This window comes from Tursiops truncatus, chromosome 4 (assembly GCF_011762595.2).
Source record: "Tursiops truncatus isolate mTurTru1 chromosome 4, mTurTru1.mat.Y, whole genome shotgun sequence".
Lineage (NCBI taxonomy): Eukaryota > Metazoa > Chordata > Mammalia > Artiodactyla > Delphinidae > Tursiops > Tursiops truncatus.
The window spans coordinates 143331967-143346540 of NC_047037.1; the positions used below are offsets into that span (position 1 = coordinate 143331967).

General features: G+C 48.4%; 1 protein-coding gene across 14 annotated transcripts in view; it reads left to right on the forward strand.

Annotated features, from left to right (window-relative positions):
• The window catches only part of PCBP3 (poly(rC) binding protein 3), a 213837-nt gene that overhangs the window by 79393 nt on the left and 119870 nt on the right, over window positions 1-14574 (forward strand). For all 14 annotated transcript variants that reach the window (XM_073804602.1, XM_073804603.1, XM_073804604.1 and 11 more), the window contains exon 2: window positions 3536-3574. The gene's annotated coding sequence lies outside the window, so the exon portion shown is untranslated. The remainder of the gene's footprint in view (window positions 1-3535; window positions 3575-14574) is intronic.

Here is a 14574-nt window from a genome sequence, read left to right on the forward strand (position 1 = left end):
TATTGCCCTTTCCTCATCATCTGGACACCACTAATCTGCTTTCTATCTCTGGATTTACCTATTCTGGGTATTTCATGGAAACGGGATCATACAATATGTGACCTTTCATGTCTGGCTTCTTTCTTTGAGCATGATGTTTTCAAGGTTCATCTGAGTTATAGCATGTATCAGCACTTCACTGCTTTTTATGGCCACAGAATATTCCATTGTTTGGACATATTACAATTAGTTTATCCATTCATTCATTGATGGACATTTGGGTTGTTTCCGCGTTTTGGCTATTGTGAATAATGATGCTATGAACAATATCTGTTTGATTCTCCCTTTTCAGTTCTTTTGGATGTATACCTAAGAGTGGAATTGCCAAGTCATATGATAATTCTGTGTTTTGCTTTGTGAGGAACTGGCAAACTGTTTTCCACAGAGGCTGTACAGTTTTACATTCTCACCAGTAATAATATGAAGGTGCTTATTTCTCCATGTCCTCACCAACACTTGAATGTATATTGTGTTGTTATTTATGGAGTGCCCTAGAAATGTCAGTTATGTGAAGCTGGGTGACAGTGTTGTTTGAGTTCCCTATAGCTTTTACTGACCTTCTGTCTAGTTGTTTTGACCTCTTTATTAGTATGTAATGCCTTTTTTTATATACTTCTGATAATAATCTTTGCACCGACATCTACTTTTTCTGATGTTAATATAGCCATTCCAACTTTCTTTTGATCAAGGTTAGCATGGTACATCTTTTTCCATCCCTTTTATTTTAATCTATTTGTATATTTATTTTTAAAGTGGGTTTCTTATAAATATTGTATAGTGAGGTCCTGTTTTTCATCCAATCTTAAAAATCTCTATTCTCATTAGGTTGTTTTAGACCACTTATACTTAATATGATTATTGATATGATTGAATTTAAATCTATCATTTTGCTATTGGTTTTCTACTTGTCCCATTTGCTATAAGATCCTCTTTCTTTTTTTTTTGACTTATTTTGGGTTGAGTACTATTTATGATCACTTTCATCACCTTTACTAACTTATTAGCTATATCACTTTGTTTTTAGAAGTTGCTTTGGGATTCGTTGCATATATCCTTAAGTTATCACTGTCTGTCTTCAATTAATATTATACTAGTTCACTTATAGTATAAAACCTAAAATCTGCCATCTCACTTCTCGTGGCCTTTATGTTACTATGTCATGCCATTTTACTTCTACACTGCTATAAACCCCACAATACATCGTCATTATTTTTGCTTTAAATAGTCCATTATCTTTTAAAACAATCTTACAAATTAAGAAAAAAGGCTCATATTTATTCATGAATTTTGTTCCCAGTGCTTTTCATTTCTTTTTATAGATCTAGATTTCCTTCTGATATCATTTTTCTTTTGTATGATGGACTTACTTTAATATTACTTGTAGTTCAGAAGGGTCGGTGGTGAATTATTTTAGCTTTTGTTTATTAGAGAAAGTCTTCATTTTGTCTTTGTATTTGAAAGTTGTTTTCACTGTTCATGGTATTTCAGGTTGACAGTTTTTCCTTCATTACTTTAGAGATGTCATCCCATTGACTTCTGGCTTGCATTGTTTCTGGGAAGTCCTTGTCCGCCACGTCTGTGTTTGTCCCTCTGTACGTAATGTTCTTTTTTCTCTGGCTGCTTCTAAGATTTCCTCTTTGGGTAAGTTGATTACGATGTAACTTGATTTGATTTTCTTCATGTTTTCTTTTGCTTGGGGATTGTTGACCTTCTTGGCTTTATGGGTTCATAATTTTCATCAATTTTTGAAATTTTTTTGTCATTATTTCTTTAAATACATTTTTGTCCCATCCTGTTCTTCCCCCCTGAGTTTTAAATTACACAAATATTTCTGTGTTTTTAGGGAAGAGGGAGTCTTTCCCTGTGTTTCATTTGAGACCATTTCTGTCTGCATGGGTTGTTTTGTCTGCACATTGACTAATCTTTCCTTCTCTAGTGTGATATGATGTTAATGCCACCTAGTGTATTTTTCATCTCAGATCTATTTTTCATCTCTAGGTGTTTGCTTTGGGTCTTTTTAAAAATGCTTTTCATGTCTCTCCTACATGTTATGCTTTCCTCTATCTTCTGGAACATATACAATGTGTTTATAATGGCTGTTTTAAGGACCGTATGTGCTAATTATTTCCTTGGGTAATTTTCTGGTTCTTTTTCTTACTGATCAACTATCCTCATTATGAGATATATTCTCATGCTTCTTTGCATCCATGGTATTTTTTAAATGAATGAAAGACATCATGATTGTATATTGTGGGGCTCTGTATCCTTTTAAATATTTTAAACTTTCCTCTTCAAATGTATTTGTTACTTGGACAGTTTAGACCCTTCAGTGGCTTGTTGAGCATTGTTAGGCTGTACCTAGTTTAGTCTGGTGCTCATGTGCCCCTGCCACCGGGGCTGTGCTCTTCCAAGTGCCAAGCCCAGTGGCCCCCGTGTCACAGGTTCCCTAGTCTGGCTGTTGGGAGTGTGGTCCGTTCCTGGAGCTGCGGCAGTCACAGCGATCCTTTGTCCTGCTTCTCACTGCTGCGCCTTCCCTGGCCTCAGGCATACGCACTGGTCAGTGTCCTGGCAACGACCCAAGCGAACCCCCACCCGTCTCTGGAGCGTTTCTCAGCTCTCTCCTTTCTGGTCCTCTGCCCTGCTGATTCTCGCTGCTATTGCCTCCTTGAACCTCAGCTGTTTCCTCATCTCAGGACTCCCCCAGGTTTGCCTAGGTTCCCCCTTCCTGCACTGTGGCCTCATAACCCTCCCAGAGCTGTAGGCTGGGCAACCAGGATGCATCACATGCGTTTCCTCCCTCGGAGTCATTGTCCTGTGCTCCCTGTTGTCCCACGTCTGAACACCCTTGGCTCATGTCTTTTGGCTGGTTCTTCATTATTTGAGGCTGGAGAGTTCCTCCTCTTCTGGTTCCTCCTCTTCTGTCATAGCTGGAAGTGGATGTGTCAAACGTTTGCCTGGTCTTCAGTCCTCACTGGACAGACGCCTCTGGGTTGCCTGGAGGAGGCTCGGGCAGAGCTATTTACCTGCCCGTAGAGTCTGCACAGGCCGGGCTCGGAGGTCCTGCTGTCTGGGCAGAGCACTCTTCAGACTTGGAACTGAGACCATGTGGGTGGGCATCTGGGTGGGGGGGTCCTACCTACACCTCATCGTGGGCTTCTCCTTACTGCTTCCCACAGACTTAAAGGGGTCTGGGGGTCAACGCTGCCCTAGACTTCCATCAGGTTTAGGACCGTGGGCCAGGGTTCAGGGGAGCCTGGGCTCTGAGCGTTTATTGGTATCTTTTAAGTTCCAGACGCAGTTTAGAATCTAACCACCTTTCATGGAATTTTTTCTCTTGGAGACTGCCTTTCTCCTTCCAAATAACTGATTTATGACTACATTCTTTTAAAAATTTATTTAGTTTGATAAGACTTGATATCTAAGATGATAGATCATTCTTTGGGTTATTTTCTACCTATGATTTCCAGTTATAATAACTTTTTTAACCTGTTTACAGGGCTGCCTACAGACAGAGAAGCTCTTCCCATGGTTCCATGTAAGTAGTCTTCTCATGATGCCGTTGGAGAGGTATGTCTTTAAATTAAGGGATTCTTTCCACGTCAGTTGAGTTGTAAGGTCTTGCTTGCGTATGAAGCCATGTGTCTTGCTGACTCTCCTTATGGCCTGGTTTCATGTCACATGAGGCATGTGTTACAGGTCAGGTGCAGCAGCAGTGTCCGTGATGTGCACGTTATCCCTTCTGGCTTCTGTAGAACCAATATTTAAAAAGAGGGAGTTTCCTCCTTTTGTTCTAACCTTTCTTCTTCAGAGTCAACCTGACTAAACTGTCCAGCAGGGGCCTGGGAGCCAGTTGTTAGCATGGGCTGAGTGGACGGTGCCTTTGTCCCGTGTTACAGCAGTGACACGTGTGTGCTGTGGCCGTGATGGCATCGTGTCCAGGCCCCACGGACACCTCTTTGTGGCCGTGACTCCAGTTTTGCAAAACTACCTTGAAAGGATTCCTTTTAAATTTATCCTTAAGAGGCCTTTGTTTTTCTACAGCTTATAACTGTTATTTTCTAGAAGTGTTCAGTGGTCTTGCCCGGAAGGCTGGTGTGTTCAGGCTGGCGGCTGATGTCATGCAGTGCCGGCTGTGCTCACACGAGCCCCTCACCGCGCCCTGCAGGGCAGGTGCTTTTGTTCTGCCCACTTCTCAAGGCTCGGGGAGACGACGTCTCTGTGCTTGTGGGTGGTGAGACGGGAGTCTGAGCCAAGGCCTCCGACCTCACGGGCCCGCGTCCACATTGCGATGGCAGGATAAGTGGGAGCTACCTTGATGACGGGATGCGGCCTCCAGACTCGGTGTCTGCCCTTCTCTTCCTGGTGGCCTTGACTGCAGCCCCGAGAGGCCACCGCGGGGTCCTGGGCTCAGCCCATCCTGATCGGAGAGCGCTCGCTATGAGCACCACAGTGACCTTCCGGTCTTGTGCCCAGCAGTCCCCTCAGGAGACACGAGAGACGGTGGCGAGGAGTCAGGGAGCATGTGCACACGGGGACTTAGGGCGGGTGGGTGACTGGACGCCCGATAGTTGAAGGGGAAAGTTCTTAGGTAACAAATTGCTTGAGCAAAGACCTTAATTGCGCTTTCATTCCTTCAGTACATATTGATAGGGCCAGCCACGCTCCTGGAGTCCCAGCTTCCTGCATTACATCTGTGGGGGTCACACAACATAAAAGTAATAAGCAGATGTGTCACGTAGTGTGCCGGGTGGTGACCTTGCCAGGGAGGAACAGAGAAGGGTCGGGGTCGGGGCTGCACGGGCAGTGGATGGGGGTCAGGGCGACTCCTGGGAAGGGGCATCTGAGCAGAGCCTTGGAGGCACCGGGGTGGCCCCTGTGGGTGGTGGCAGGTGAAGGGCTCCAGGCCCAGGGGAGCCAGCGAGCATAGGGGCGGGGCCCAGAGATGAGGGCAGCGGGGACACACGGGGGCCCTTGCTCACTGCGGGCAATGCTGTGAGTGTGGGAGCGGCGAGCGGGTAGTCTTTTTTCTCCGTGTTGGATTGTTTTTGCAAACTAAAGCTGTTATAATACCTGCTTCTTAGAGGACATCCAAATCCCAACTGGCTTGGGACCAACTTTGTAATTGTGCAAATCTGGATCTAATTTTCACAGAAATCCCGCGGGAAGGGCCTCTGGAACTCAGGCATATAAACAACACCCTGTGTGTGCTGGGCCTCTCTCCCCTAGACTTTGGTGTTGCCCACATCCCTCCCCCTGGCAGGCCGGGCAGTCTGACCGGCCTGCAGTTCTGGAAACAGCCAGCATGCTTGGGTGGGGTGGGCTGGCCCAGGCTACTCCCCCTGTGCGTGTGCATGGCCCCAAGGGCCTAGTGTGGGCGCTAGAGGAGGCCCCGGCACCCAGGCAGAGGCAGAGATAGCTGGGCAGTGCGAGCTGGCAGGACTGTGATTCCACAGGACTGCAAATCCCCTGAGGCTTGGTTAAGGAAAGGCAGCAGGCTTTTTATAGGGCACCTGTGGCCTCTCCTGTGAGCGGGGAGGGAGCTGTTAGGGGCACTGAGCTGGCTGGAACAGAGATCAGTCCGCTTCCATTGGCAATCTCAATCTCGATTGAACCCTGCAGAGTCTTCCTGTGGGATTCCTGGGTGGGAGTAGGGGGTGATGAGCCAGAAGGGAACTCATCTGCAGTGGATGTTCCCCAGAGGATGTGGTGGCTCCGGAAGAACTTGTTTTTCCATTTGCACATCTTCCGAGAATTTTCCACACTTCCTTAGAGTTGGGCAAAGGGCAGTCTTCCGTGGAGCAGCTGCAGATAGGCCTTTCCCCGCCGCCCTGTGTGCCTGTGCTCACATCCGGCTGGGACCCTGACCCCGGTTTGTTTAGCGGGGACCTGGGCTCCCACAGCCCGCCCCACGCCCCCGCCCAGCTCGGGGCTAGGCCTTCGGCCACACTAAGATCAGGGAATCAGCAAATAGTGATAACGAAAACCTTGTTGAAATTTTTATTTACTTTGAAGTCTTTTATTCTTTGTAATACTGAGAAAGATTATTGGCTTTCTAGGCTTCCCACCCCCGGCCCTGCATTAAGATAACGATTTTCACTACACAATTGGAAAATACGAAAAAGAACTTTAAAACTCACCTATAGTGAGGGCAGACAGAGCCCCCCGACTGGGACTCCTCCATCAGGGCCTCCTTCCCCCCACACTACCCGCGTCCTTCTTGGTGACCCTCCACCTGCAGCCTGCGGTTCACGGGGCAGCCCTGTAATCACCTTCTCACAAACACCCCTGGTCCTTCCTGTCCCTCCACTGTCCCCTCCATGCAACAGCAGTGTGGTGTTGGAGACCATGCAGCCCTGAAGACTGGCCAAGGCCCTGGGGGACCCCAAGCCCGCCCCAACCCAGCCTCGCCTCAACCCCTAGTAAGGTGTGCTTTTATCTGAGGCCCTTCTTGTGCATCTGATCTTTCTTCCTCAGATTTCTAATGTAATCAGGTTTCAGTCTCAGCTGATGACCGTGCCTCGTAATTCAAGGAGAAAAGCGGAAATAGGAAAATTGTGGAAAGCCTGATTAAAAAGCAGTCAGACTCTCAGCCCCCGCTCCCACACCTGGACAAACCGCTTCCCCACCCTGGCTGCAGGCTGGAGGGTGGAGCGGAGGCCCCGGGCACAGCAGAGGGGACTGTCCTAAACAGGAGGTGGGGCCGCGCTCAAGTGGATCTGGAGCCCTGTGGCCCCAGCCCCTACCCAGCCGGCCCCCAGAGCACTGGCAGCCTGGCGTGGGCCTTTGGGCGCGGCTTGGTGGAGCAGGCAGGCTGACGGGCTCAGGTGCTGCCGTTCGGGTGGTGGGGCAGGGGGATGAGGCTCCAGGAGCAGATCGTGGGCTGCCTCCTGCTGTGCTTGAGGGGTCAGAGGCCGGTGGGTCCCTGGCTGAGAGTTTGGAGGTAAAGTAACACCAAGTACATAGAAAATTATGCAACAAGCAAGCCTCTCACTCACTCCAGGAAACACATGTACAAGAGGGAGATGCAGTGTGAGGTGTGAAGAGCAGGTCCGCTGCCTGTGGTCCCTGCTGACAGCCGGTGGGCGGAGGTGTAGCACTTGGAGGGATGGGGGGAGGGTGTGGGTGGGGTGGAGGTTCATCCTCAGGCTCTAGGAGGAAGCTAGTGGGTGACACACAAGATCCTGGAGTCAAGAAGAGCCATACAAAGCCGGTCATTGGAACCGAGGAGAGAAATAGAAAAGAGGGAAAAGGAGCAAGACGTCTGCGGGGCAGAGGTGGGCAGAGGGCCGGCGGCGCGGCTCCCCATCAGCTCTGTGGGACTCTGACTGTTAAAACTACGTACATTTATAATTGTGTTAAAAATAAAAAGTAAAGGGTTATATTGCAAATGCTGTTTCACACCCCAGAATTTGAAAGCAGCCCCCCAGCCCCTCCGCTGTCTGCTTCTGCCGGGCCGAGCTCCCCTGCATGGCCATCTGGCCCTCCCAGCGGGGCTGTGTCTTCACCACTTGGCCAGACCGCGTGGCCCCTGCCTTGCCGAATCCGGTAGAAGATCTTTCTCCTTGGGGAGCTGAGCGCTGCAGCTTGAGGCCAGCAGGGCCGCCCCTTCTGGTGCTGTGTTCTTTCAAAGGCTCCAGGACCCTGTGCTCTCCTGGTTTTGCATGTTTGTTGTGCGTCACCTCCTCCTGCTTCCCCCGCTCCCCACCACGCGTGAGCCCGCCTTGACGCACAGCACATTCTCGGTGCTCAGAGAGGACCCCGCTGATGGTCGGTGCTTGGGGACTGCGGGGTCCAAGGCACTGCTGCGGACATTTTGGTCTGTTTCACTCCAGGTTCTGCCTCTGGGGTTACGCTGCATGCATACTTCTGTGCTCTGCTTTTAAACAGAATGGTATACGGCAAAATGTTCCACGTTACCATTTGAAAACATTATTTTTAAAAGGTTGCATAGTTTCCACTATAGGGATGTAGGTGTTATTTTGTTCAATCACTCCACTTCTGTTCAATATTTGGATTGTTTTCAGATCTGGCACTAGTACCGGTAGTCGTGAGGTGAGTTTCCTTGTGCGTAATACGGCAGTCTCCCCCTTCCCGAGGCAGTATTGCGGTGTTTGCGCACGTGCGATCCCGGGTCAGAGGAGAGGGACATTTTAAAAGAGGCGTAATGTGCGATCGCCCAGTCGCTCTCGAGACGGTAGCTTATGGCAGCGTGAGTGCCTGGGCTCCTGGCCCCTGAAAACCTGGGGCTTTGTGTGTCTCTAAAAGCCGCAAAGAAGTACAAGCGGGTTGAGCTTTCAACTAGAGCTGGTGTGTCCTTCCTCGTGTTTCACTGAAGACATTCAGCTTTTATGTTTGCGGCTCTTATTTTCCCCAAAGAGTCGTTCACCTTTTAATGTGGCGTTGGCGTCTGGAGCCACTGCATCAGTATCTTCCTCTGTGACGTCATCGTCTATGGCACATGTACATTTGGAAAATGCTTTCCCCTCCTGAAATGTGGGTAGTCACTTCTGTTTTCCTTCCTGCTTTTACTTTTTGCATCGACATGTGTAAGCCACTTGGGATTTAATTTGATATATGTTATTGGGTGAATATATGTTATTTTTGCTTACAGATATTGAAAACACTATTTATTAAAAGTGACTTCAGTTTCCCAGTGATTTGTGCTGCTGCTTTTGTCCTATGTGTGCATCTTATATGATAACGTTGTATATACTAGTGTCTATTTCCGAATTCTCGAACTGATCTGTTTGCTCTTGTGCTGGTGCACTGCCTTAATTATTTTAGTTTGATGGTATATTTATTTGGGCTATTCTTGGTACTCAATTTCTAGATGAACTTTAGGATGATTTTCAAGTTAGAAAGCTGATCAGACTGGGATTTCACTTCAGATGCATCAGCCTATGATTTAAATGGCAACCAGCTGATATTTTAGCAATATTCAGTTTTTAAAAGAGGAAGATATTCTATCTCTTCATTTATTCCGTTATTAGCCTTCGGTTATGTTTTATGGCTTTCTTGCTGTAGGTGTTCTCTTGAGCTCTTTTCTAACTTACTCGTAGTGTCTATTTGTTGGACCTTCTCCGGTTACACTCTCTAATGTTTAATAACGTGCGGGCAAGGTATCCATTTGTATGTATTGCATGCGGCCACGCTTTAACTGCAATAGGTTTGTCAGTTGAATTTTGACTTATTCCTGACTTGACCCAAATGTTTTCACCGTGAACTTCACAGTGCTTGCCGTGGCTGGCTGTCTGGTACATCGTGTTCATCAAGTTACACAAGTTTCCTTCTGTTGCTCTTCTATTAAGTTGTTTTTTGAAATCAAAAATAAAAGTTGCATTTTACTAAATGCTCATTACTGTTATTAAGATAGTCACAGGATTTCCTCCTTTTATTGTGTAGTGTAGAGAATTCCAATGATGAAATTCCAAGAGTTGATTCTTGGAATAAATCCTGTTAGGTCGTATTGATACTTTTTAATCTCTTCCAATTGTAATACCTTTTCAGTATTTTATTTGGGCTAGAATGAGGGTTAATAATAGGGTTAGGGCTGGAGTTCAGGTTAGTACTAGGATTGGGTTCGTGTGAGCACTAGTTGTTGTAAAGGTTAGTGTGAGCATTTCGGTTTGGACCAGGGTGATAGGCTCTGTACGTTTCTGTGTCCGACCCAAGGGAGAAATGCCCTGGGGCCTTAGGGAGCCTGGCTCCGACCTGAGGGCAGCTACTGTGGAGCCGTGAGTACCGAGAGCAGCTGCTGAGCCCATGGGGGACAGGACTCTGCTGGCACACAGTGCGCCCCAAACACGGTGGCTTCAATGTGGTCAAGGCCGGTTCCCTTGGCTGTAACAGGCCTGGGGTGGATGGGTTGGGCTCCACGAGGCCCCTGCCCAGAGGCCACGCCCACCCCACGCTCTGGGTGGCCTGTCACTCTGTGGTCCTCCCTTGCTCTGTTGTCTTGACCTCTAGCTGCAACTCCTCAGCCGGTGGGAAACAGAAGGGACGTGATGGAGGGCAAGCAGCTGCCTTTTCAGGATGAGAAGCCCGAGTTATACCAGCTGCGTCACAGTCCACAGGGCCGCTGTATGCTAACAGTGTTATGTGGCACCAGTGGATTGCGGCAGTGTTAACGCAGGACAGCTGTGTGCCAGCAGCGGTCTGCGGACCAGGTGTGCGCTAGCCGTGTGCCGCGGTGGTCCCACACCCCTGGAGGCTGGGCCAGCCCCGTGCAGCCACAGCTCTGCTGGCACGGAGGAGGGAGAGGGGTCTAGGAGAACGGCCAGCCGTCTGCACAGGCAGGGATGAGGCGTGTGAAGTGTGAGGAGAGGACCGCAGAGGAGCCCACCGGCTGTGAGGGCGGGATGTCGGGAGGGAGGGAGCCCCGCCTGGCCGCTTCCCACCCCCAGGAGCTCTGCCAGGGCCCTGTCCCGGGGTCTCGCTGGCAGCGGTTCTGGCATCTGTGGTGCATCCTCCTGCCCCCTCCCCCCGCCCCGCCACCCGCCACGCCAAGATAGCAGGGCCTGCAGGACGGGGCGGCAGTGGGCACCAGCCACTGTTGGAATCGTGGAGACGCAGAGCTCGTGCTCCGAGAGGGAAGGCGTTTCCCCATCCTCTGGAGGAGCTCGAGGAGCGAAGGAGAAGTGCGGGGGCTGCAGCCGGCGGGGGGCTGCTCTGCGGCTCCCCTGCCTCCCTTCCAAGGTTCTGACTCGCTCTTCCTTCCGCCAGGTGTCTCACAGACCTGGCATCTGCCCTGGGGCGCTGCCCTACTGGGCCCACCGAGGTCTTAAGGCACCCGTTCCCTCCCTCCTCCCTCCCTTCCTTCTCTTGGCTTTTCTTTCTTTTTCCGTCGAGCATGTTCAGTCTGGGCTCTTTTTTCTGCTCTTGGAGACGCTGGCGAGTGCTGTTGCCCCAGAGCAGCCTGGCGTGAAGGGCTGATAGGTTTTCATGGGATGACTCATTCCTCCCTCCCTCCACTGCCTGCGTGTGGCCAGGCTGTCTGGCGGCCCTGCGCGCAGAAACAGTGATGGAGCTGAAGCTGTGTGGCTGGCCCCTGGGGCCGGGGAGGCGTGCGGGGCTGGAGGACGGGTGGCCGCTGGGTATACTTCAGACAAGCAGGAGCCAGCCTCTCTGCTTTATTTACAAACGTGCCACGCGTTCAGTAAGCAGCTGGCGGCTTAACCCTTGCTCTGGCGAGAGGGGGTTAGGTGTGCCCCGGGGTGGAGGGCTGTGCCCCACCTTCAGCCTTGGTTAGGGCAGCCTGGTGTTTTCTTTACCGGGGAGTGTCTTGCACGGCCACAGGGCCAAGGATGCTTCTACTTCTCCAGTTAAACACACCAGCTCTGCTCATTCAGGCCTCCATGCTCTTTCTCCGGAACTCAAGTGGCACTTATGGGTTATACCATCCGGTTTAGCGCTTTGGCATCAGGGAGGCTGTCTTCTCTTTGATGTGAGGAGTAACCATTGGTACGCTCCAGTAACACTGAGCTGGAAAGAGGTTTTCAGTGTGGGCCTTCACCTTTTCCGAGAGCTCTGGCTGTTTCACTCTTTCAGGGCACAAGGCTATCATCCCCTGTAACCGAGTCCCTGTGCTTGATTTTACCCACCTGTCTCCCAGCTCTGCATCCTAGCACGCCTTTCTGAGCGCACGTGCTCCTTCTGTGTGGAGCTGAGGCCTCAGGCCACAGCCAGCGGGCTGGAGCAGCTGGAGCGCAGCTGTCCCTGGGCGCACAGCAGTGAGCTGTTCTCATTGTCCCCTGTATTAATTCGGCAGAGTGTGGGTGAAAATCATGGGAAGAGAACCTTCCAGTAGGATCCCTCCTGGGCCAGTGGAGTCAGCCTGGGGGTCTGGAGACTGGTTCTGCTTCCAGCCCTTCTCCCGGATCACCCTGTGACCTTGGCACCTTGGCTAGGTCATTGTCCCCGTCTGTGCTGCTTCTCCATCTGTGAGACTGGGTCTCCTTACCTGTCCTGCCCAGTCCCAGAGCAGGAGGTTCAGGCCATTTAAGCTTCTACGGAGAGGGCAGGGAGCGTCAGGGTCTTTCCAGGGGTAAATGTAGGACCGTATGAGAAGATGGTCATAGTATTTGCTGTGTTCCAGGCAGAAGTTCCTCCCTGGGTCCCCACAATTCTCCAAGGCCTCTGATTAGCCTGTTTTGTCAGCAAAGAAACTGAAGTCAGCACCAGAGCAGAGTCAAGTCCAGAGCTCCCCTTCCAGACCTTCTCGTAACCCCTTCACTTCACCACTATTAAATGGTATGAAGTTCAGACTTCAAGTCTCATGGCCAGGTTATCTTCCAGGAAATTGGGCCATTTTCCGTTTCCACAGGCAGTCTTGGAGAGTGCCTGTTATAGCCCAAGGTAACACTGTGCGCTGGTGCAAACGGTTTTTCTTTTTGTTTTTTTCTCTATCAGTGAAGTTGAAGTTTTTTTTTTTAATTGAAGTACAGTTGATTTACAATGTTGTGTTAATTTCTGCTGTATAGCAAAGTGACTCAGTTTTACATATATATACATTATTTTTTAAATATTCTTTTCCATTACAGTTTATCGTAGGATATTGAATACAGTTCTCTGTGCCATACAGTAGGACCTTGTTTTTTATTCATTCCATATGTAATAGCTTACATCTGCTAACCCCAACTTCCCACTCCATCCCTCCCCCAGTCCCTTCCCCCTTGGCAGCCACAAGTCTGTTCTCTACGTCTGTGAATCTGTTTCTGTTTCATAGATAGGTTCATTTGTGTCATATTTCAGATTCCACATATAAGTGATAGCATATGGTATTCATCTTTCTCTTTCTGACTTACTTCACTCAGTATAATAATCTCTAGTTGCATCCATGTTGCTGCAAATGGCATTAGTTCGTTCTTTTTTATGGCTGAGTAGTGTTCCATTGTATATATGTATCACATCTTCTTTATCCATTCATCTGTCGATGGACATTTAGGTTGTTTCCATGTCTTGGCTATTGTGAATAATGCTGCTGTGAACATTGGGGTATATGTATCCTTTTGAATTAGAGTTTTGTCTGGATATATGCCCAGGAGTGGGATTGCTGGATCATATGGTAATTCTATTTTTTGTTTTCTGAGGAATCTCCGTACTGTTTTCCAGAGTGGCTGTACCAACTTATATTTCCACCAACAGGGTAGGAGGGTTCCGTTTTCTCAGCATCCTCTCCAGCGTTTGTTATTTGTAGAGTATTTAATGATAGCCATTTTGACTGGTGTGAGGTGGTACCTCATTGTAGTTTTGATTTATATTACCCCTATAATTAGAGATGTTGAGCATCTTTTCATGTGCCTATTGGCCATTTGTATTTCTTCTTTGGAGAATTGTCCCTCTAGGTCTTCTGCCCATTTTTTGATTGGGTTGTTTGTTTTTTTGTTGTTGAGTTGTATGAGCTGTTTGTATATTTGAAATTTAAGCCCTTGTCTCGCATCATTTGCAAATATTTTCTCTCAGTCTGTAGATTGTGTTTTCATTTTGTTTGTGGTTTCCTTTGCTGTGCAAAAGCTTGGAGGTTTGATTAGGTCCTATTTGTTTATTTTTGTTTTTATTTCTATTGCCTTGGGAGACTGACCTAAGAAAACATTAGTAGGATTTATGTCAGAGAATGGCAAAACGTATTTCTTTTTTCCAGGTAGAGAGGGAAGAAAGTATGGTAAGGTGAGGACTGAAGATGTCCATTGGATTTGGCGTGCCTGAGAGGGAAACTCAGCTCGGTGCTGCCAGAGGATGCCAGGGTCACTGGAGAGGGAGCGTGTGGGTGGCTGTTTAAATGTCTGACTCTGAAAACATGGGTCTAGGGGAGAGTTGTCTGCTTGTTTTTTAACAGGAGCTATTTGAATATGTTTAAAACCTGAAAGGGAGTTAGTAAAGAAACAAATTTTGAAGATTAAGGAGACAGAGAGAGCCTGGGATGCTGCTGAGATGCTGGTCTCCAAGGAGTCTGGCAGTGGCCTGTGGGTTTAGAGCACAGGGGCTTCTGTTTGCCAAGAGTGGGATGTTCTCTTACGCAGTCAGGTACCAGGCTTTGACCCTCAGACCGTGCTCCAGTATCTTCTGTGGGTTCAGTGCCTTCTGGCAGTGCGGCTTCCTTCCAGTCCAAATCCAGTCCAGATGCAGTCCAGGGTCTGGTCTTGGACCCACTTGTACTTGGTTGTCTGGGGTCTCTAGTCTCCTTTAATCTGGAACATTTTCACAGCTTTTCTGTCAATTTTCTGACATTGGCATTGTGAAGAATATGGCGATATATATTGCAGATATTTTTTTCCATTTATTTGTCATAAATATTTTCTCATGGCAATTTTGCCGTGCCAAATATTTTTATTTTTTATAAAGTTCAATTTATCTATCTTTTATTGCATCTGGGGTTTTTAGTCATAGCTGGATAGCCTTTTCCTACACTCAAATTAAAGAGAAAATCACTCATATTTTATCTTAGTACTTGTGTAGTTTCATTTTTTTGTTTTTTAAAAAATTTTCATTATCTTTTTCTACAGGCTATTTATTTTCTTATTTTATTAACTTCTGTTC